At 38.9% G+C, this 24,881-nt stretch overlaps 1 protein-coding gene across 1 annotated transcript in view; it reads left to right on the top strand.

Annotated features, from left to right (window-relative positions):
• Window positions 1–24,881, top strand: part of ilvbl (ilvB (bacterial acetolactate synthase)-like) — a 65,325-nt gene that overhangs the window by 7,997 nt on the left and 32,447 nt on the right. The window contains exon 2 of the mRNA XM_061972723.2: window positions 729–837. The gene's annotated coding sequence lies outside the window, so the exon portion shown is untranslated. The remainder of the gene's footprint in view (window positions 1–728; window positions 838–24,881) is intronic.

The following is a 24,881-nucleotide window of genomic DNA, read 5'->3' as shown; positions in this document are numbered from 1 at the left end:
ATCCGTTTCAATACATGCGTAATCTGTTGAATCGCATAAACCGCTGAAATCTGAGTCTGAATCCGAGCTAATGTCGCTATAGCTTGCTGTTCTTTCCGCCATGTTTGTTTGTATTGGCATCACTATGTGGCGTCACAGGAAAATGGACGGGTGTATATAACGATGGTTAAAATCAGGCACTTTGAAGCTTTTTTTAGGGATATTGCGTGATGGGTAAAATTTTGAAAAAAAACTTCAAAAAATAAAATAAGTCACTGGGAACTGATTTTTAATGGTTTTAACCCTTCTGAAATTGCGATAATGTTCCCCTTTAATGACTAGCTGGACATGCTGTCTTGTTACTGTGATCGGTATTTTCTCTGTTTGTCCCCTCTTAAAACAAGCACTTGAAATGATGGTGATGTTTTTGTTTTGTCTGTCATTTATTTTTCTTCACAGGTTTTTACGTCCGTCCCCTCTTTAACCATTCTAAACCAATCTCTACCGTTTATTGTTGTTTGTGTTGTCTGTTATTATTGCTTTTCATCTCTTCTCTCTGTCCGCCCCCTCTTAAACCATGCTAATCCAAGCCCTTACAAGCGATGTTCCTGCCTCTCAATCAGTTTTGACTCACTGCTGTTATTGTCATCTGTCCCCTCCTATGATTCTTCTATGCAAGATAGCTTCCAGTTAAGTCGTCAAACAAACTAAAAATGAGTCATCTTTTCCCTTTCCTGTCTTTTATTCAGCCCCATACACCCGTGGGAGATGCACCGTGCGTCTACACCAGACAATAAAGTGTTATGAGTGGATTAACCGCCTACGTCTACACACCAGAAAGGCAAGAAGGAAAAAAATGTAAGCAAACGGTTGGGATGAGGAGAGAATAATCAATGATGTGATGGACTGTCAGGCCTGCTGCGTCTCCACTGGATGCAATTTTAAGGCTCATCCAGACAACTAGTCTTTTTTTTTTTTATCATTAATGTAAGATTTATTACTTTAATTTATGAACAACCCAGAACTGTTTAGACATAAATCTCTGTAGCGAGCACAACTTTTTATTTGACCAACTGTTGATAAAAAATACATTACCATAGTTGGGTTGTTTTTCAAATGTTTGTTTTTATGTTCTCCCAAGGGAGGCCACCATGATTTCAAACATAGTTTCTATTCATTCAGTGTGATCTTCAAAAGGCATGAGTGAACACACTTTTATTAGTTTTAGAAAGCAAAAAGAATATGAACTAGAGTGCAAAGTAAACAGAAAGCAAACATAAAAGTCAATGTTTTTGGACATTAACACTCAAAAGCATTATCACCATGGTTACATACTAGCAATGGAATGATACTCTCGTTAAGACATGTCCTTTTCGTCAACGTTTTATGTTATGTGCAATGTGTCATACTTCAAAAGTGCCATGGTAAATATGTGTGAAGTGGTTTAAGTTAATAAGGGACTTCTGAGCCAATAGATGCATAAACAATATACAAACCCCGTTTCCATATGAGTTGGGAAATTGTGTTAGATGTAAATATAAACGGAATACAATGATTTGCAAATCCTTTTCAACCCATATTCAGTTGAATATGCTACAAAGACAACATATTTGATGTTCAAAGTCATAAACTTTATTTTTTATTTGCAAATAATAATAAACTTAGAATTTCATGGCTGCAACACGTGCCAAAGTAGTTGGGAAAGGGCATGTTCACCACTGTGTTACATGGCCTTTCCTTTTAACAACACTCAGTAAACATTTGGGAACTGAGGAGACACATTTTTTAAGCTTCTCAGGTGGAATTCTTTCCCATTCTTGCTTGATGTACAGCTTAAGTTGTTCAACAGTCCGGGGTCTCCGTTGTGGTATTTTAGGCTTCATAATGCGCCACACATTTTCAAAGGGAGACAGGTCTGGACTACAGGCAGGCCAGTCTAGTACCTGCACTCTTTTACTATGAAGCCACGTTGATGTAACACGTGGCTTGGCATTGTCTTGCTGAAATAAGCAGGGGCGTCAATGGTAACATTGCTTGGATTGCAACATGTGTTGCTCCAAAACCTGTATGTACCTTTCAGCATTAATGGCGCCTTCACAGATGTGTAAGTTACCCATGTCTTGGGCACTAATACACCCCCATACCATCACAGATGCTGGCTTGATGGTGAAATCCCTAAATTCCTTGCATTAGCTGGTTGAGAAAGGTTTTTCTTAAACTGTTCAACATTTTGCTCACTCATTTGTTGATGAAGTGGTGACCCTCGCCCCATCCTTGTTTGTGAATGACTGAGCATTTCATGGAATCTACTTTTATACCCAATCATGGCACCCACCTGTTCCCAATTTGCCTGTTCACCTGTGGCATGTTCCAAATAAGTGTTTGATGAGCATTCCTCAACTTCATCAGTATTTATTGCCACCTTTCCCAACTTCTTTGTCACGTGTTGCTGGCATCAAATTCTAAAGTTAATGATTATTTGCACACAAAAAAAATGTTTATCAGTTTGAACATCAAATATGTTGTCTTTGTAGCATATTTAACTGAATATGGGTTGAAAATGATTTGCATATCATTGTATTCCATTTATATTTACATCTAACACAATTTCCCAACTCATATGGAAACGGGGTTTGTAGTTACCATCTTACATTGGTCAAAATGTTGCAAAATGATGTTTTACAGACCATCTTCATGCCGCTTTCTGACAATCGCTTCAGGATGCGTCGTTTTGTGGGCGGTCTTGTTTACGTGACTCACCTTCGGCAGCGTCTTCTGTGTCAAAAGATGGAGCTAACTGTTTTAATGACATTCAGAATTTACTTCAATCAATAACGGAGCAGCATCTTCTCATCCGGAAACAACAACACCGGAAATGTGTCCCGTGAAAAACCGTCCGACCAGGACTCTCTAATAACTAAAGTTCCATGGGTGGATAATGTAAACTCACGACACCAGTATGTTTTAGCGCTTTCATGGCGAGTTTACCGACAGAAATAAGTAGAAACTTTATACGACTTTATATTAGAAATGGCAACAGCGGAGGATGAATGTCCCATAACAAGAAGATAGAGGAAAAGAAGAAGCTTATCGACTACGGCTACAAAGGCGGACGCGCGCAAATTTTTAAGACTTATGCAGATCCCAAATACAGATCAGCAGGTACCAGACGGTAAGAAAAGTTGCTTTTGCATAATATTGTGAAACAAAACGCCAGATAATATGGCTTACCTTGTACACACACCATAATAATACTCATATGTTGAAGCACAGTACAATCCATCAAGCGGTGCGGCTTCATAGCTTGCCAAAGTCGTACTAAAACATTTTGATGGATTTTTGAGCGCCGTGTGTAATGTTCTATATTTTCAATGGAACATATAACATTTTGGTGTTTACTTGAGTCATATTGCAGTCCACACTTATCTCTTATGTATGACTGCCATCATATTGCAGTCTACATGTATCGCCTTCTACTGGTCACATTTATAATTTCACCATGTACCAAATAAAATAGCTTTGATGTCGGTAAGCACAACCAAAATTATTCCGTACATTAAGTGGATATTGTTTTGATGCACATTTGTCAGCAATTACAGCCTCAAGTCCTTTCACAAGTTTGCAAAGACATGAGGCTGTAATTGCTGACACAGGTGCATCAAAACAATATTGAGCAAGGACTGAATACTTATGTACATGTGTTTTGGTTCATTTATTTATTTTCCATAATTTTGCAAAATAAAATTTAAAGAAAGCTTTTTTCTTGCATTATTAAAAGTAATGATGTAGATCTCAGAGTTTTGACCCATCAGTCACGATAGTAAAATTATTTTTCTTGTCAATTTGTTTTGCAATCTTCTACATTTTTACTGTGAAAAAAATAGCTATCCTTAAGTGCTTATCTGTACTGTAAAGTTCAAATTTGAATGACAATAAAAAGTCTAAGTCTAAGTTTGGCCCAACTATCTTCGGGCAGTTTCACCCATTCCTCTTTGCAGCACCTCTCAAGCGCCGATGGGAAGCGTTGCTTCTCGTCAAGGATGTCTCTGTACATTGCTGCATTCATCTTTCTCTCTATCCTGACTTGTCTCCCAGTTTCTGCCACTGGAAAAACATCCCCACAGCATGATGCTGCCACCACCATGCTTCACTGTAGGGAAGGTATTGGCCTGGTGATGAGCGGTGTCTGGTTTCCTCCAAACATGACGTCTGGCATTCACGCCAAAGAGTTCAATCTTTGTCTCATGAGACCAAATAATTTTGTTTCTCATGGCGTGAGAGTCTTTCCGGTGCATTTTGGCAAACTTTTTACCAAGAAGTGGCTTCTGTCAGGCCACTCTACCATACAGGCCTGATTGGTGGATTGTTGAAGAGATGGTTGTCCTTCTGGAAGGTTCTCTTCTCTCCACAGAAGAGTGCTGTGGCTCTGACAGAGTGACCATCGGGTTCTTGGTCACCTCCCTGACTAGACTAAGATGAATGCAGCATGGTACAGAGACATCCTGGGTGAAAACCAACACTTCCCATCCAATCTGGAAGGAGGAAACTGCCCAGAGAGGTGTGCCAAGCTTGTGTTCAAAAATACTTTGCAAAGACTCTGAATACGTACGCACATGGGATGTTTTAATTTTTTAGTTTTAATACATTTGCTAAATAAAAATAAAGAAATCTTTTCACATTGTCACTGTAGGGCAGGGGTCAGCAACGTGCGGCTCTCGTGCCACAAGCGGCTCTTTAGCGTCGCCCTCGGGGCTCCCTGGAGCTATTTCCAAAATATATGAAAATGGAAAAAGATGAGGAAAATATTATTTATTTTGTTTTTTGTTTTAATAAGGTTTCTGTAGGAGGACAAACATGACCCAAAAAATTGTTAGAAATCCCATTAATTATATTAAACATGCTTCACTGATGAGAGTATTTGGCGCGCGCCATTTTGTCCTACTAATTTCGGATGTCCTTGAACGCACCGTAGTTTGTTTACATGTACAACTTTCCTTGATGCTGTCACAGAAAGACGTGTTTATGCCACTCCTTTTTTGTCTAATTTTGTCCATCAAACATTTTATGGTGTGCGTGACTGCACAAATGTGAGATGTGTTGATGTTCTTGACTTGTGTGGAGTGCTAATCAGACATATTTGGTCACTGCATGACTGCAAGCTAATCGATGCTAACATGCTATTTATGCTACCTGTATGTATGTATTGCATCATTATGCCTCGTATTTTAGGTATATTTGAGGTCATTTTATTTGCAGCTTCCATTTCCTTCAACTTGAACACACACGTCTCTACCTTTTGGCCTTTTTAAGCCAGTAATTTCCAGGAGTTATCACACCCTCTGAAAAGCCTTCGTTTTAGTAATGTTTTCCAATTTGTAAAAATGTGTAGAATAAATAATACATTTCAACATATCTGTCAACAAAGATTTGCATCAGCCTGTGACACATAATCATTTTGATAGTAGGCTAATATAGCTAATATAGACACTTACATCATGTGTTGCCTTCATTATGACACTTAAATAAGGCTTTACATTTTTTGCGGCTTTAAACAGATTTTTTATTTTGTATTTTTGGTCCAGTATGGCTTTTTCAACATTGTGGGTTGCCGACCCCTGCTGTAGGGCAATGGACCCCTGCTGTAGGGCCGCAGATAAATATTAAATAATTTATACACGACTGCATTTTCTCCGACTTAACTTTCGCCTGTCCCACTAGACACCAACAAACTTGTTTAGAGATGTACAATACAACTCTTCATAGGACGTTGCCATTTGTTATATTTGTTATAACTTTGTGACATGATACAATGCACATTAATGAACATATAAAATATAAATGTGACAGATTGCAGCCAAAGGTTGATTTCCATCTGCATGGACTTATTTTTGCTGTATTTATCTGGCACAAGTGGAAAGTTGGTCCTTGAAGATAATGCCTACATTAAACCGGTCCGTGCTGCAAAAAAAGGTTGGGGACCCCTGCTGTAGGGTATTGTCTGTCCAATTTTGAGAACAAAAATGAATCCATTCCATTTTGGAATAAGGCTGTAACATAACAAAATGTGGAAAAAGTGAACCGCTGTGACTACTCTCCATGGTGTATGCCAGTGTTTTTCAACCTTTTTTGAGCCAAGGCACATTTTTTTCATTGAAAAAATGCGGAGGCACACCACCAGCGGAAAACATTAAAAAATGAAACTCCTTAGCCGATATTGACAATAAAAAGTTGTTCTCGCAAGTGTAGGATATGACTTTAAACCATAACCACCCATGGGCTCTCGTCTCAAAGTAGGTGTACCGTCATGACCTGTCACATCACGCCGTGACTTATTTGGAGTTTTTTGGTGTCTTCCGGTATCTAGTCTTTTAGTTCTTGTCTTGCGCTCCTATTTTGGCTTTTCCTGTTTGTTGGTATTTTCCAGTAGCAGTTTCATGTCTTCCTTGAACGCCATTCCCCGCACCTGCTTTGTTTTAGCAATCAAGGCTATTTAAGTGGTCGCTATCCTTCTTTGCGCGGACATTGCTGATTGTCATGTCATGTTTAGATGTACTTTGTGGACGCTGTCTGCTCCACAAGCTGTAAGTCTTTGCTGTCGTCCAGCATTCTGTTTTTGTTTACTTTGCAACCAGTTCAGTTTTAGTTTCGTTTTGCATAGCCTTCCCTAAGCTTCAATGCATTTTCTTAAGAACACTCACCTTTTGTTTATTTTTAGTTTAAGCATTAGACACCTTTTTACCTGCACACTGCCTCCCGCTGTTTCCGATATCTACAAAGCAATTAGCTACCGGCTGCCACCTACTGATATGGAAGAGTATTACACGGTTACTCTGCCAAGCTCTAGACAGCACCGACACTCAACAACAACACATAGTTTGCAGACTATAATTACTGGTTTGCAAAAAATATTTTTAACCCAAATTAGATCATCTCCCACGGCACACCAGACTGTATCTCACGGCACAGTAGTTGAAAAACACTGGTGTATGCCACTGCATGTGTACAGGTTGTGGACCAAGACTCGCCTTCCTATCAAATTCCAAGGCCCCTTTGGACTCTGTGTTGACGCAACACTATCAATCAATCAATCAAAGTTTACTTATATAGCCCTAAATCACGAGTGTCTCAAAGGGCTGCACAAGCCACAACGACATCCTCGGCTCAGATCCCACATCAGGGCAAGAAAAAACTCAACCCAATGGGATGACAATGAGAAACCTTGGAGGGGACCGCAGATGTGACAATGGACGTCGAGTGGATCTCGCATAATATTGTGAGAGTCCAGTCCATAGTGGATCTAACATAATAGTGTGAGAGTCCAGTCCATAGTGGATCTAACATAATAGTGTGAGAGTCCAGTCCATAGTGGATCTAACATAATAGTGTGAGAGTCCAGTCCATAGTGGATCTAACATAATAGTGTGAGAGTCCAGTCCATAGTGGATCTAACATAATAGTGTGAGAGTCCGGTCCATAGTGGATCTAGCATAATAGTGTGAGAGTCCGGTCCATAATGAATCTAGCATAATAGTGTGAGAGTCCGGTCCATAGTGGATCTAACATAATAGTGTGAGAGTCCGTTCCATAGTGGATCTAACATAATAGTGTGAGAGTCCGGTCCATAGTGGATCTAGCATAATAGTGTGAGAGTCCGGTCCATAGTGGATCTAGCATAATAGTGTGAGAGTCCGGTCCATAGTGGATCTAGCATAATAGTGTGAGAGTCCGGTCCATAGTGGATCTAACATAATAGTGTGAGAGTCCAGTCCATAGTGGATCTAACATAATAGTGTGAGAGTCCAGTCCATAGTGGATCTAACATAATAGTGTGAGAGTCCAGTCCATAGTGGATCTAACATAATAGTGTGAGAGTCCAGTCCATAGTGGATCTAACATAATAGTGTGAGAGTCCAGTCCATAGTGGATCTAACAAAATAGTGTGAGAGTCCAGTCCATAGTGGATCTAACATAATAGTGTGAGAGTCCAGTCCATAGTGGATCTAACATAATAGTGTGAGAGTCCAGTCCATAGTGGATCTAACATAATAGTGTGAGAGTCCAGTCCATAGTGGATCTAACATAGTAGTGTGAGAGTCCAGTCCATAGTGGATCTAACATAATAGTGTGAGAGTCCAGTCCATAGTGGATCTAACATAATAGTGTGAGAGTCCAGTCCATAGTGGATCTAACATAATAGTGTGAGAGTCCAGTCCATAGTGGATCTAACATATTAGTGTGAGAGGCCAGTCCATAGTGGATCTAGCATAATAGTGTGAGAGTCCAGTCCATAGTGGATCTAACATAATAGTGTGAGAGTCCAGTCCATAGTGGATCTAACATAATAGTGTGAGAGTCCAGTCCATAGTGGATCTAACATAATAGTGTGAGAGTCCAGTCCATAGTGGATCTAACAAAATAGTGTGAGAGTCCAGTCCATAGTGGATCTAACATAATAGTGTGAGAGTCCAGTCCATAGTGGATCTAACATAATAGTGTGAGAGTCCAGTCCATAGTGGATCTAACATAATAGTGTGAGAGTCCAGTCCATAGTGGATCTAACATAGTAGTGTGAGAGTCCAGTCCATAGTGGATCTAACATAATAGTGTGAGAGTCCAGTCCATAGTGGATCTAACATAATAGTGTGAGAGTCCAGTCCATAGTGGATCTAACATAATAGTGTGAGAGTCCAGTCCATAGTGGATCTAACATATTAGTGTGAGAGTCCAGTCCATAGTGGATCTAGCATAATAGTGTGAGAGTCCAGTCCATAGTGGATCTAACATAATAGTGTGAGAGTCCAGTCCATAGTGGATCTAACATAATAGTGTGAGAGTCCAGTCCATAGTGGATCTAACATAATAGTGTGAGAGTCCAGTCCATAGTGGATCTAACATAATAGTGTGAGAGTCCAGTCCATAGTGGATCTAGCATAATAGTGTGAGAGTCCAGTCCATAGTGGATCTAACATAATAGTGTGAGAGTCCAGTCCATAGTGGATCTAACATAATAGTGTGAGAGTCCAGTCCATAGTGGATCTAACATAATAGTGTGAGAGTCCAGTCCATAGTGGATCTAGCATAATAGTGTGAGAGTCCAGTCCATAGTGGATCTAACATAATAGTGTGAGAGTCCAGTCCATAGTGGATCTAACATAATAGTGTGAGAGTCCAGTCCATAGTGGATCTAACATAGTAGTGTGAGAGTCCAGTCCATAGTGGATCTAACATAATAGTGTGAGAGTCCAGTCCATAGTGGATCTAACATAATAGTGTGAGAGTCCAGTCCATAGTGGATCTAGCATAATAGTGTGAGAGTCCAGTCCATAGTGGATCTAACATAATAGTGTGAGAGTCCAGTCCATAGTGGATCTAGCATAATAGTGTGAGAGTCCAGTCCATAGTGGATCTAACATAATAGTGTGAGAGTCCAGTCCATAGTGGATCTAGCATAATAGTGTGAGAGTCCAGTCCATAGTGGATCTAACATAATAGTGTGAGAGTCCAGTCCATAGTGGATCTAACATAATAGTGTGAGAGTCCAGTCCATAGTGGATCTAACATAATAGTGTGAGAGTCCAGTCCATAGTGGATCTAACATAATAGTGTGAGATTCCAGTCCATAGTGGATCTAACATAATAGTGTGAGATTCCAGTCCATAGTGGATCTAACATAATAGTGTGAGAGTCCAGTCCATAGTGGATCTAACATAATAGTGTGAGAGTCCAGTCCATAGTGGATCTAACATAATAGTGTGAGAGTCCAGTCCATAGTGGATCTAACATAATAGTGTGAGAGTCCAGTCCATAGTGGATCTAACATAATAGTGTGAGAGTCCAGTCCATAGTGGATCTAACATAATAGTGTGAGATTCCAGTCCATAGTGGATCTAACATAATAGTGTGAGATTCCAGTCCATAGTGGATCTAACATAATAGTGTGAGAGTCCAGTCCATAGTGGATCTAACATAATAGTGTGAGAGTCCAGTCCATAGTGGATCTAACATAATAGTGTGAGAGTCCAGTCCATAGTGGATCTAACATAATAGTGTGAGAGTCCAGTCCATAGTGGGGCCAGCAGGAGATCATCTTGAGCGCAGACAGGTCAGCAGCTCAGAGACGTCCCCAACTGATGCACAGATGAGTGGTCCACCCCGGGTCCCGACTTTGGACAGCTAGCGACTCATCTGTGGTCAACACTAAAGGGCACGCCATAAACGACACCACCTCACGGGCAGAGTGTGACAAAATATCAAGCTGATATGTTTACCGAATGAGGCCATATGTTATGTAGAGGCTAGCTTGGCACACCCAATACAATCCAGGCCACTGCTCATTGTGCAGCAGACTACAAAGCACCAGGATGAATCACGCACATGCAGCAGGCAGCCGTTCAAAGCGACTTCAGTTGTTGCAACGCCGGCCAAATGACAACTTTGTTGTGCTTGAATCAGGCCCAGATTGCCCAAAGCTATCTACAAAACACTTGAGACTCCTGACCCCCCCAACGCCAAGCCCGTGTTTTACCAACACAAACAAATCATCCCGAACGTGTTAGAAGTTCTTCTCTGCAACGACTTAAAAATGGAGCGTGGCATAATGGCTGAAGTAAGGACAGGTCATTCCCCTGCTTGTAGTCATGCAAAGTCATCCTGCAGAGAACAGCTTTCTACAAGAAGAGTTAACTTTAAGAGGGGATGCGAACGTAGAGATGAGGGAGTTCCTCTCAGGAACAACACTCAGCGTGGAAGTGGCTCGGTGCATTCCTCACAAATCACTCTTGTAATCCCCAAACCTTGGAGAATGGAGCGTCGTAATCTGGAAGATAATACGCTATCGCAAGAGCCGGCGAGAGGCGGGTGGGGACACCTCTCAGCGTGGCTGTGTACCACCCCCGACTTTTCACCATCGAGGCCCATTTTGTGTTATCTTCACAGACGATGGAGCCTTTTTGGTGACACACAAAAAAAAAAAGGTGAATTCCATTCTCTAAAGTGCCGAAATTGCTGAAGGTTATTTTGACTGTGGAGGCGTTCCCGCAATTTTCCACAACAGCAGCAAAAATACAGACAGGCCACAGTTGTAGGAATAAAATATGTATTTATTGAAAAGTCCCCTGTTGTACAAAACCCAAAACCAGTTAAGTTGGCACGTTGTGTAAACCGTAAATAAAAACAAAATACAATGATTTCCAAATCCTTTTAAACCTATATTCAATTGAATAGACTGCAAAGACAAGATACTTAACGTTCAAACTGGAAAACGTTATTTTTTGCAAATTTGGAATTTGATGCCTGCAACATGTTTCATAAAAGCTGGCACAAGTGGCAAAAAAGACTGATAAAGTTGAGGAATGCTCATCAAACACTTATTTGGAACATCTAACAGGTGAACAGGCTAATTTGGAACAAGTGGGTGCCATGATTGGTTATAAAATCAGCTTCCATGAAATGCTCAGTCACTCACAAACAAGGATGGGGCGAGGGTCACCACTTTGTCAACAAATGCGTGAGCAGATTGTCGAACATTTTAAGAACAACATTTCTCAACGAGCTTCTGCAAGCAATTTAGGGATTTCACCATCTACGGTCCATAATATCATCAAAAGGTTCAGAGAATTTGGAGAAACCACTGCACGTGGAAAACCAACATTGAATGCCTGTGACCTTCGATCCCTCAGGCGGTACTGCATCAAAAAGCGACATCAGTGTGTAAAAGATATCACCACATGGGCTCAGGAACACTTCAGAAAACCACTGTCAGTAACTACAGTTGGTCGCTACATCTGTAAGTGCAAGTTAAAACTCTCCTATGCAAGGCGGAAGCCATTTATCAACAACACCCAGAAACGCCGTCGGCTTCGCTGGGCCTGAGCTCAACATGCTTTTTGACGACGTTTAATCAACGTTGTGGTCTGACGTTGATTTGACCATTGAAATTTGGTAATTTCCCAAAATATATTCTACAACACAAATACAAACCCCGTTTCCATATGAGTTGGGAAATTGTGTTAGATGTAAATATAAACGGAATACAATGATTTGCAAATCCTTTTCAACCCATATTCAATTGAATATGCTACAAAGACAACATATTTGATGTTCAAACTGATAAACATTTTTTTTTTGTATATATTAAAATGCGTTTTGTGGCAAATCCAACTATGAGCACAGGGTCAGTTGCTATGTAGCGTGGCGCTTTCCATAGTTTTCAGCAGACTGCATTGCGAAATGACTAACCCCATACCTTCCTTTATGCAATATCCACAAATAGGGACATATGAATCACCTACCGACTGTAGTTTTTTCGACAATTTCACATTCAAATGTCAGAATAAGAAATAAAAACATTTCAAACATATTAGATCAATAAACACAAAACTAAACATACAAAAAATATAATAATTTGAAAAAACATATACAAACTATAGAAAGGAAATGTATTTATACAAACCCTGTTTCCATACGAGTTGGGGAATTGTGTTAGATGTAAATATAAACGGAATACAATGATTTGCAAATCATTTTCAACCCATATTCAGTTAAATATGCTACAAAGACAACATATTTGATGTTCAAACTGATAAACATTTTTTTTTGTTTGCAAATAATCATTAACTTTAGAATTTGATTCCAGCAACACGTGACAAAGAAGTTGGGAAAGGTGGCAATAAATACTGATAAAGTTGATGAATGCTCATCAAACACTTATTTGGAACATCCCACAGGTGAACAGGCAAATTGGGAACAGGTGGGTGCCATGATTGGGTATAAAAGTAGATTCCATGAAATGCTCAGTCATTCACAAACAAGGATGGGGCGAGGGTCACCACTTTGTCAACAAATGCGTGAGCAAATTGTTGAACAGTTTAAGAAAAACCTTTCTCAACCAGCTATTGCAAGGAATTTAGGGATTTCACCATCTACGGTCCGTAATATCATCAAAAGGTTCAGAGAATCTGGAGAAATCACTGCACGTAAGCAGCTAAGCCCATGACCTTCGATCCCTCAGGCTGTACTGCATCAACAAGCGACATCAGTGTGTAAAGGATATCACCACATGGGCTCAGGAACACTTCAGAAACCCACTGTCAGTAACTACAGTTGGCCGCTACATCTGTAAGTGAAAGTTAAAACTCTACCATGCAAGGCGAAAACCGTTTATCAACAACACCCAGAAACGCCGTCGGCTTCGCTGGGCCTGAGTTCATCTAAGATGGACTGATACAAAGTGGAAAAGTGTTCTGTGGTCTGACGAGTCCACATTTCAAATTGTTTTTGGAAACTGTGGATGTCGTGTCCTCCGGACCAAAGAGGAAAATAACCATCCGGATTGTTATAGGCGCAAAGTTGAAAAGCCAGCATCTGTGATGGTATGGGGGTGTATTAGTGCCCAAGACATGGGTAACTTACACATCTGTGAAGGCGCCATTAATGCTGAAAGGTTCATACAGGTTTTGGAGCAACATATGTTGCCATCCAAGCAACGTTATCATGGACGCCCCTGCTTATTTCAGCAAGACAATGCCACAACATCGTGGCTTCATAGTAAAAGAGTGCGGGTACTAGACTGGCCTACCTGTAGTCCAGACCTGTCTCCCATTGAAAATGTGTGGCGCATCATGAAGCCTAAAATACCACAACGGAGACCCCCGGACTGTTGAACAACTTAAGCTGTACATCAAGCAAGAATGGGAAAGAATTCCACCTGAGAAGCTTCAAAAATTAGTCTCCTTAATTCCCAAACGTTTGCTGAGTGTTGTCAAAAGGAAAGGCCATGTAACACAGTGGTAAAAATGCCCCTGTGCCAACATTTTGCAATGTGTTGCTGCCATTCAATTCTAAGTTAATGATTATTTGCAAAAATGAATTAAGTTTCTCAGTTCATACATTAAATATCTTGTCTTTGCAGCCTATTCAAATGAATATAAGTTGAAAAGGATTTGCAAATCAATGCATTTTGTTTTTATTTACCATTTACACAACATGCCAACTTCACTGGTTTTGGGTTTTGTACTATTTTATTCCTACAGCTGTGTAAAACTTAACGTTGAAACAACATGCTTTTTGACGACGTTTAATCAATGTTGTGGTCTGATGTTGATTTGACCATTGAAATTTGGTAATTTCCCAAAACATATTCTACAACACAATTACAACGTTGAAACATGTTTTTTTGACGACGCTCATTCAATGTCAGGTTGTGACGTTGATTTGAGCTTTGAAATGTGGTCATTTCCCAACCAACATGGATCCAACATCAGACATCAACGTTGTCTCAATTTACAAAAAGAACTATTTTGCAACATAGTTTTAAAGGACATGTACGTATAATCAACGTTGTATCAACGTCTTGTGCTTGCTGGTATAGCCTTGATGTTGGAATTTAGACAGTTGTATACTGCTTATTTTGTTTTGTGTGTCTGGCTTTAATTCTAATGAGCTTTATTTGTACAGTAAGCGCCTGATTTACGAAGATCTAAATACCTCGCGCTAAGCAGCGTGTGCAATCTATAAAATAGCGTGCACTATTATTGGGCATGTTGCGTGTGATCTATTGACACTGTGTGTGCAATTCAAAAGTGTTGCAGGCCGCCCTATTTATTAAATTGTGCGTGTTTTATGCTGGACATCACCCCGGAGACACTAATTTACTGCACGTCCATGTCTTTATGTTCATACCTGTGGTGTTTTGCTATGTTTTCAAAAAAGCAGGAGACATTCATCACTTTTTATGGGCATTTTAGCAGCAAGCGTGCAGTACATTGACACTATGGGTGTAAAAAAAAAAAAGTGATTTTCGAATTAATCGCAATTCTTATTTGAGTTTGAGTTTATTTCGAACATGCAAGCATACAACATGATACATCACAATGTCCAGTTTCTCTTTTCAACATGTTCGAAAAGGAGTAGGAAGAAGCAGAGCTTATTTAGTCATACCCTTTTTTCTTTTACATAACAGTTGCTAAAACGTTCGTTCACATCCTGTTCTCAATTTATTCACAATATACTCCATAAGTAGTCACAATAAAAATAAATAAATAAATAATAATTAGTGAAGTAAGTCATATTTCATATGATGAGACAAGTAAGATTATTTTGAGAATGAATGAATGGATGGATGAATAAAATAAATTCAGAATGTTTATCATGGTTCTTCTTCTTTATGCTTTGTAAACACTTGAAGAGTTTCTTGAAGTGGATCATATTAGTACATTGTTTGATTGCTTTGCTTAATCCATTCCATAATTTAATTCCACATACTGGTATACTAAAAGTCTTAAGTGTTGTACGAGCATACAAATGTTTAAATTACATTTTTGTCTAAGATTATATTTCTCCTCTTTTTTTGAGAAGAATTGTTGTATATTCTTGGGTAGCAGGTTATAGTTTGCTTTGTGTATAATTTTTGCTGTTTGCAAATTCACTATGTCGTGGAATTTCAGTATTTTTGATTCAATACATAAAGGGTTTGTATGTTCTCTATATCCAACATTATGTATTATTCTAACTGATCTTTTTTGTAACGCCGTTAATGAATGAAGTGTACTTTTGTAATTATTTCCCCATATTTCTACATAGTAACTCAGATATGGTAACACTAGCGAGCAGTAGAGAATATGAAGTGATTTTTGGTCTAGAACATGTTTTGCTTTATTCATTATTGATGTGTTTCTTACATCTCTGTTGTATATTTTTTACATAGGATTTCCAGTTCAATTTATCATCAATCATTATACCTAGACATTTGGTTTCATTTACTCTTTCAATTTCTATTCCGTCTATTTGTATGTGTGTTTGACTTTCTCTTCTACTGTTATCAATCAATCAATCAATCAATGTTTATTTATATAGCCCTAAATCACAAGTGTCTCAAAGGGCTGCACAAGCCACAACGACATCCGCGGTTTATCAACAACACCCAGAAACGCAGCCGGCTTCGCTAGGCCCGAGCTCATCTAAGATGGACTGATGCAAAGTGGAAAAGTGTTCTGTGGTCTGACGAGTCCACATTTCAAATTGTTTTCGGAAACTGTGGACGTCATGTCCTCCGGACCAAAGAGGAAAGGAACCATCCAGATTGTTATAGGCGCAAAGTTGAAAAGCCAGCATCTGTGATGGTATGGGGGTGCATTAGTGCCCAAGGCATGGGTAACTTACACATCTGTGAAGGCACCATTAATGCTGAAAGGTACATACAGGTTTTGGAGCAACATATGTTGCCATCCAAGCAACGTTATCATGGACGCCCCTGCTTATTTCAGCAAGACAACGCCAAGCCACATTCTGCACGTGTTACAACAACGTGGCTTCATAAAATAATGCGGGTACTAGACTGGCTTGCCTGTAGTCTAGGCCTGTCCCTCATTGAAAATGTGTGGGAAATTATGAAGCGTCAAAAATACTACAAGGGAGACCCCTGGACTGTTGAACAACTTAAGTTGTACATCAAGCAAGAATGGGAAAGAATTCCACCTCAAAAGCTTCAAAAATTGGTCTCCTCAGTTCCCAAATGTTTACTGAGTGTTGTTAAAAGGAAAGGCCATGTAACACAGTGGTAAAAATGCCCCAGTGCCAACTTTTTTGCAATGTGTTGCTGCCATTAAATTCTAAGTTAATGATTATTTGCAAAAAAAACTTAAGTTTCCCAGTACGAACATCAAATGTCTTGTCCCTGCAGCCCACTCAACTGAACACAAGTTGAAAAGGACCTGCAAATCATTGCACTCTGCCCCCATTCACAAACCACACAACGCGCCAACATAGCATTATTTTAGTTTTACTGAGATTCAACGATAGTCTCTTTTTGTCAAACCATCTTTTTAATTTGTTCATTTATTCTGTTATTATTTGTATTATCTTCTGTGTGTTCTCTCCTGAACAAAACGCTGTTGTATCATCCGCAAATAATACTAACTTTAAATCCTTTGTAACTTTACAAATGTCATTTATATAGATATTGAATAATATAGGTCCTAGTATTGATCCCTGAGGTACACCACAGGATATATTTAGCGTTGTAGATGTGTGTTCGCTTAGCTTCACGTATTGTTTCCTGTTCGTTAGATAACTTCTCATCCAGTTTATTTGTAACGATTCTTAAAAATCAAAAATTGAGAGGGACAAGCGGTAGAAAATGGATGGATGGGTACAATTACAATGTCATGCTTCACACATTTCCAGTTGTTTCATGACAGAATGTCCGGAAAGGAGTAGGAAGAAGCAGATCTTATTTAATCCTACTCCTTTTCATATCATAGCAGTTGTATCCCAATTTTTTGTTCTCTGTTTGTAATGCAACAATGAATAAATAAATACATATATACCATAAGGAAGTAAACAAATATTAAATACATAAATAATCATTATCTATTTTTTTAATGGTTCAAGATGTTTATCATAATTGTTGCAGTTTGAACAAAGTACCAAGAAGAAGTGTTCAGTTTCCTGAACTTAATCATATTAGTGCTTTGTTTGATTTCCTTGCTTAACCCATTCCACAATTAAATTGCACATACTGATATGCTAAAGGTCTTACGTGTTGGACGTGCATACACATGTTTTAAATTAGATTTTCCCCTAAGTGATACAGACATCCTCAGGCCATGACAGAGGTGTCGTTCAACTAGTTGTAAGTCGATGTATCATCCTTAAAGTTATGAAAATATTCTCTTTTCTTTCTTTGGTTTATTTCAAACATGAACACACTTACGGCATAATACATCACACAATTTCATATCATTCACTTTACATCATGTCGGAAAAGGAGTAGGAAGAAGCAAAGCTTATTTAATCCTACCCCTTTCCCACTTCAGAGCGTTTACAAATATATACATCATTTACTGACCTTTTTATAATCGAATGACATCTGTGAATTAGTATATACAACAGTTTTGTACATACTTGCCAACCTTGAGACCTCCAATTTCGGGAGGTGGGGGGTGGGGGCCTGGTCGGGGGTGGGGTGGGGCGTGGCTGGGGGCGTGGTTAAGAGGGGAGGAGTATATTGACAGCTAGAATTCACCAAGTCAAGTATTTCATACATATATATATAGATATAGATATCTACATCCTGAAAATATGCAAACAAAACTGTTTAGATAATTGATACTTCAAACTTGCATAAATAAATATTAAGGAATATAACATAACTTGGCTTCTGAGAGTTTCAAAATGTAATGAATAAAATGCTAAAGTTGTTGATAAACAAGCAATTATTTTAATAATTAAATATGGTCATTTTAAATGAATTATTATGATAATTTAAAATCAATTATTTCAAATATGTTTATTTTAATGTATAATTCTATGGCTGGATGTAATAAGGAGTCACAAAAAAATACAAATAAAAATAAAATTAATTTTGATGTTTTTAGCAAAATATAGTAAAAATGTATTTAGCTGTTTTTTTTTATTTATTAAAAGATATATTTATTTTTAGGTAAAATAAACATAATAATACAATTTATCTCTAGTCTGGATGATTTAGTTCTTGTCACCCTGTTGTCCTCCCGTCATGAAAAAAGGCTGTCCTCACTCAGGTCCGCATGGAGCTGGAGGGGGCGTGGCTTCCAGCTCCGGCTGAAAATCGGGAGATTTTCGGGAGAATATTTGTCCCGGGAGGTTTTCGGGAGAGGCGCTGAATTTCGGGAGTCTCCCGGGAAATTCGGGAGGGTTGGCAAGTATGGTTTTGTAATATGTAATTAATTAACATACTGAGATGAAGAATATCTTATTTTCAATAAGGTTGAAAGTAATTCTCATAATTCTTATTTTTTGTACTTTGTAAGCACTATTAATTTGATCAACCTCTTAACCTGGATCATATCAGTACAATGTTTAACTTCATTACTTAATCCATTCCATAATTTAATTGCACATACTGATATGCTAAAGGTTCTAAGTGTTGTACATGCATACAAATGTTTTAAATTAGATTTTCCTCTAAGATTTTATTTCTCTTTATTTGAGAAGAATTGTTGTAAAAGGTAAAATAGTGCAGTTTAAAAAAAAAAAGTGTGAGACTAATTTTTGCAGCAGATTCTTAAAAACACTAGAGTGCTGTCATAGAGATGATCTTTGACTAGCATTTTTGCAGAAGGTCCTTAAAAACAGCAGAGGGCTCCTGTAACTCAAAGTAAATAGACCAAAATCAAATGTCTACTGAAGAGGAAACTGGTTCCCGGAATATATAAAATATGACTAATGAAGAGAGAAGTCCCACCCCCGATCCTTAGATTTCTGCAAATATGGCCCGCAAAACAATTTAGTTGAATATTCCTTTCCTAATGCATCCAACGTCACTGACTTCCTGTCAGTAGTTGATGTATTTGGCCAGCATCTGTGACAAAGCTGTCAGTCCTCTCATCTTGCTGGTGAAAACATTGCCTAAAGGAAAGCAGCAACCAGCATGACTCATGTAGGAAGTGTTAATTTGGTGATGGCGTACAAAAAAAACCACGGTTAACACCTTTTTAAATCCTTTCAGATGTCCATCACCACAGACTGTGGAGGCGTTGATGTGAAACTGACTGTTTGGACATCCGAGAGTGTGAAAATCTTGACAGGATGTTGAAACAAAATGTAAATCGCAGAAGTCCATTAATTCTCTGTTTACTGACTGAATTAAGATTAGCCACCAATCACAATGACATGACAGGCACGTCTTGTGTTTTAAATGGATGCAAACTTACACCCCGCACCCTCATTCATCAAGTCTCATGCCCTTCATTTCAACTATTAAACCCAATCCAATTTGCCCACTGAAGTCTAAATTGAATCCTTAATTGCCTTACACTAAAAAAAAAAAAAAAAGAAGAAATCTAGCTAGCTAATTTATGCAGAGATGTAGGTGCTTTTTATGGGTGTATTGCCCAACCGGGTCTAATAAAGTATAGCAGGCCATAAAAGACTGTGTGGCGGTGAAGTCCATCAATGTTTCATTTGGAAGCGAATGGAATCGGATCACCGGAAATATAGCTGGAGTTTGTTTAAACATTTGTAAAATGGATTTTTGTCATCAGACAGAATTCATGCTGAACTTTCTGTCGGTGACTCACATTCTGCACTTTAGTTTCTTGTTGTTGCTAACAGATAGGAGTGTCCCGATACAACTGTTTCACTCCTAATATGATGCCGATGTTGGATCCTTGAGCATTGGCCTATATTAATAGAAACATAGCAGCTAAAATTATCGGCCTACCCACACCCAACATTTCAGACTTAAACCACAGGTCCATCACCCGACTGGCAAAAACAATAGTCCAGGATATCACTCACCCACTACACCAATACATCATCCCACTACCATCAGGGCGCAGGTACAGAACTATCAAATTCCGGAGGGCCCGCCTCAGGTAAAGCCTTATCCCTGCAGCTATAGCCGCCCTTAACAGCAGGCCGACCTGTCTGACAAGCCTGTCAGACAGTGTGTTAGTGTGTGTTAGTCATGTATGATGTCTTTTTGTTATTTTTTTTTGTGTGATGTGTAATGTCTAGTGTTTAAATGTACGGCAGTGACAATAAATTTCCCCAAGGGGACCAATAAATCTAAATCTAATCTAATCTAATCCGATAAAATAACCAGTACGAATCATTGCCAATGCTTTTGTTATTTTGTAATGTGGAATGTTAGGGGTGAACATAACAGAAGATCTATGCTGGGACATTAACACTGCTTCTACAGTCGGAAAGGCCCAACAACGTCTTTTTTTTTTTTTTGAGGAAACTAAAATGCGCAAACATTCCGCAGAAATCAATGGTAAACTTTTACAACTGTGCCATCAGCAGTGTCCTCACTTACGAATTTTTAGTGCGGTTTGCTAGCTGCACTAAAGCGAACCAACAGGCCCTCCAGCGAGTGGTTAAAGCGGTGGGGAAAATTACAAGGACGATACTCCCAGAGATGAGTGCCATGTACACTACTCGCTGCCTAAAGCGAGTACACAACATCCTGAAGGACAGATACCACCCAGAACATGGCCTCTTCAACCTGCTACCCTCTGGAAGGAGGTATAGATCGATTCACGCCAGGACCACCAGAATGTCTCACAGTCTGTATCCCCAGGCTGTGAGACTGCTAAATGACCAGCCTGCCCCTTTGCTGCCTCGGACCATCTTATTACCTCACTCTTCACCACCTCGATAATTGTGCTCTGGACATTGCATTGCTGCAACATCAACGTAACACCCATCAGACATCTGACTGTTCCCACCCCCACGTCCCTCTTATCGCGATCTTCCTGACAATGCTAAACTGTAGACTATTGTCAACCTGCACATCAATGCAGTTTCTATGCCGCTGGACAAAGCTCAAACAAAATCTCGTTGACATGTATGACTTAATGACAAAGGAATTGATTGATTGATTGATTGATTGAAGGGTTTGATCAAAGGAAATTACTCAGAGAACAATAGTAGGTATGAAAAACACTAACCTTATGACAGATTTGTGCTTTTGAAGGAGAATGGCAATTTGTTTTTGGCAACACCCGGTGGTCACAATAGTTCAGTAAATCAAGCAACTGACGTAGAAAGTTGAAGGATGCGGACAAGTATGTTACTGAATATTATCGAACACGCTTCTGCCTCGGAGGATTTGTATGTGTAAGTAATATGCAACTATAAGTATTTGATACTTGTTTATATTGATAAATGTTGTGTTTAGACTACGGCTATCCAACGATTAAAAAATGTCAACGCGATTCATCAGTTTATTCATAGTTAACTCAAAATTAATCATGATTAATCACAGATAAAGATAACTTTTCGTCATTAATAAGTGTACCCATGACAGACAATTTTCAAGGTTTAACACCACAACTGGACAATTACTTTGCTTTAATTAAATGTTTTTAAACAGCTCAACACAAAAGGACATTCAAATGCTCTAAAATTAGGATTTAGAAAAATGACCTGCAGTGTATTAGTTTCTTAACAGATTTAAAATTTTATAGGAATTCAGAATGTGTATTCCTGCTGTAAGAGCACTTGCCATTCAGAGGAGCGGTGTTACACCATGTTTAGACACAAAATACACAAAATGTGGATTGTTGCAATCGTGGTTTGATTGTCAAAAATGTTTGGTAATGGAGTATGTGATATTACGACCTGAATAAATGCTTCTGATATTCTGTATGTTACATGTTGAACAAGTTAATGGTATTTATAACTCTGCATGACAATATAGTGAAGAGGTTCATTTTGCCTACCAATAATAACTTCATAAACCGGTGTATAAATGCTCTATAAATGTCTGAAAGTTCAAATGTTTTGTGCATTTGTACAAACAATTTGTGTCTCTAAAAATGGCTGCAGAGGCGAGGTAGCCGAAACTCTGCATGACACAGTTTTAACCTTTTCTCTCTATTAATAAAATGTAATATTCAGCCTGCTAAACATTCTGCAATCATGGACTATTAATCAGAACAGATTATAAAAGAATATACACTTTATTTAAATCTGCCGGAAAACATTTATTTAGGTAGAAATATCACAGATTATATTGCAAAACCTCTTTGACAAAACATGATCGTGCCGTGATTTTACCAGTCCGGCCCATTTAGGAGTAGATTTTTCACCATTTGGCCCCCGATCTGAAATGAGTTTGACACCTTTGGTGTAGAGAAACAGTATTCAAACCCTCCAGGATTTTCACATCACATCAATTCTACTAATCCCTGCAAATTATGCGAGGCTCTGCAATTTTGCCCAATTCTTGCAATTTCCCTGCGCATTTTGGCCAATCATCACCAGATTGAGTTTGCATTTGTCCTTGAGTAGCTCTCAGATGTCCAAAACTTGTTTTTTTCTTGTGTAGACAAACCAGAAACACCAATGTGTAACTTGACTCTTTATTGCGCTAACGGCACAATTCTCGTATTTAGACCCTATCGTTTCCGATCTACAGCACTAAACCTTCTGGTATAACATTAAGCAACACCCCCACATCCTTACTTCCTTGTTTACATTGACAGAGATATGAACATGTGATGATAATCCTGCATAGTCGCTCGTTTATTAACAAAAACCATCACCACAGCTTGCGCTCTAAGTTTTCCCAAAGGCTCTCAACGAAATCTACGGAAGTTTACAAATGACAAGCGTTTTTTTAAGCGTAAAACACACAAAGAAAATGTCTGTAACAAAACAGTCAACTGACAATAAAGGGGCCTTTGGTGGTCTTTTTTTGTAATACAATAATTTGACAATGGGTTTAGAGAATGTGTTTTTACTGCCATTTAGTGTCAACTTATAAGTAAGGTTTTGTTACTATGTGAGGTACTAAAATGAGATAAATATCAATATTTGTTTTCCACTACTACTGTAGCCACTGTGGAGAATGCATATATTTTTAAGAGTTCTTTCTTTATTCATAGTCATGTTTAAGCAGCTAATATTTTCCCATGTGTACTCTTTATGCTTGTATCTTATGTCCGCAAGTAAACTCTGTGCATTACCTTGAAGGCGTTGGAATGTGGGAGTATGGTATACTCCCTTTTTACCTTATCAGTATTAGAACAATGAGGCTGTATTCCTTTCTGGGCAGGCTGGGGGCTGTTTTCGTATTCAATAACATGTCTCTTCCCGTTTGATTTTTAGATCGCTTCTAGATGCTGGTATTACCACATTGTAAGGGTGGTCTCCTAAAGCTTTAGTAAAACTTGATGATATTCCTATTCTGTCTTGATGGTCCTTCTTACTCAACATATGTCATCTGAAAGAATTTGGGATTAACCAGTGATTTTTATTCCCTGAGAGGAAGACTGATCAGACGCAACACCACACAGATTTGTTTAAATCCTGTGCTTTTTAGGGTCAAGCTTACAAAGAACACTTCAAACATTGGTAAAAGAAAATTCACAGAAACACAAAGTGGCTGAAAAAATAAGACTTACAACTTTTGCCACAACTTTTTGAAAAACCTTCTGTGAAATCAGGCATTTTAGGCTGCAACAATAACAAAAAACACACTTTTATCATTGGACTAAGACATTAGTTTTCAACTAGCGACCCTGGGGGTCAAATCCACCCCGGTAATGACCCCGAGTTCAGCAAAACTTTGGAGACAAACATTTTGGCAGCAAATTCCAGAGTGCTCCAGTGTATAGATGAACTTGGACCACTGGAAACACATTATCAGATCTCTGCATTAACATTTTAAACTTTGTTAGCAAACGGAATACTAGTTTTCCAAACGTGTGATTTACATAACAGAGGCGTTCCTCAAGGCACGGATTACAGTATTTTCATTTTAGCATTCACACATTTTTTTTCATAATGTGGTTCATGTGACTAAGACTATATCTACACTAAGCCGAATAACCCCTTAAACGAATAATTATTTAGCCTAAGCCCCATTTCAGCCACACTAAACCATTGTTTAAGATTCCCCTCCTTGGATATTTTTTTACACGGGTAAGTGCACCGTGTATTTCTTGAATCTCCGGCTCTTAGCTTTGTATGGACTCATTGATCGTTTACAAACTGAGTTCGAAGAGGAAGTGACGCCAGAAAGAACGCGCCTCACACAAGAAGTGACGTCAGGAAGAACACGCCACAGCCAGCTTTATAACAACCGGAGCTAACCACTAGAAAGATGGAGGCGAGTCATCCAGACATGCCCGTGTTTCTTCTTCTTCTACATGTACAGACGCTTTTGGAAATTGCACATCAATACATTAAGAGAAGGAAACGGGCGATTGCAGCTATTTAGGATACAACACATCTCAGACGGCAACATAGCAATGTTGAGCGACGGATTTGGATAAGCCCTGGATGAATGTACATCATGTAAAAAAAAGAAAAAAAGAAACTTATAAACAGGATCTTTGATCTTTCCCTCCGCGCTCCTCCGGACTGCTTGAGGAAGATGAGGAAAGCCGAGATTGATGAGTGAGATATGT

The sequence above is a fragment of the Nerophis lumbriciformis genome, linkage group LG17 (assembly GCF_033978685.3).
Source record: "Nerophis lumbriciformis linkage group LG17, RoL_Nlum_v2.1, whole genome shotgun sequence".
Taxonomy (NCBI): Eukaryota; Metazoa; Chordata; class Actinopteri; order Syngnathiformes; family Syngnathidae; genus Nerophis; species Nerophis lumbriciformis.
Note: the sequence above shows the minus strand (reverse complement) of the source record. Positions and strands in the feature narration are given on the sequence as shown.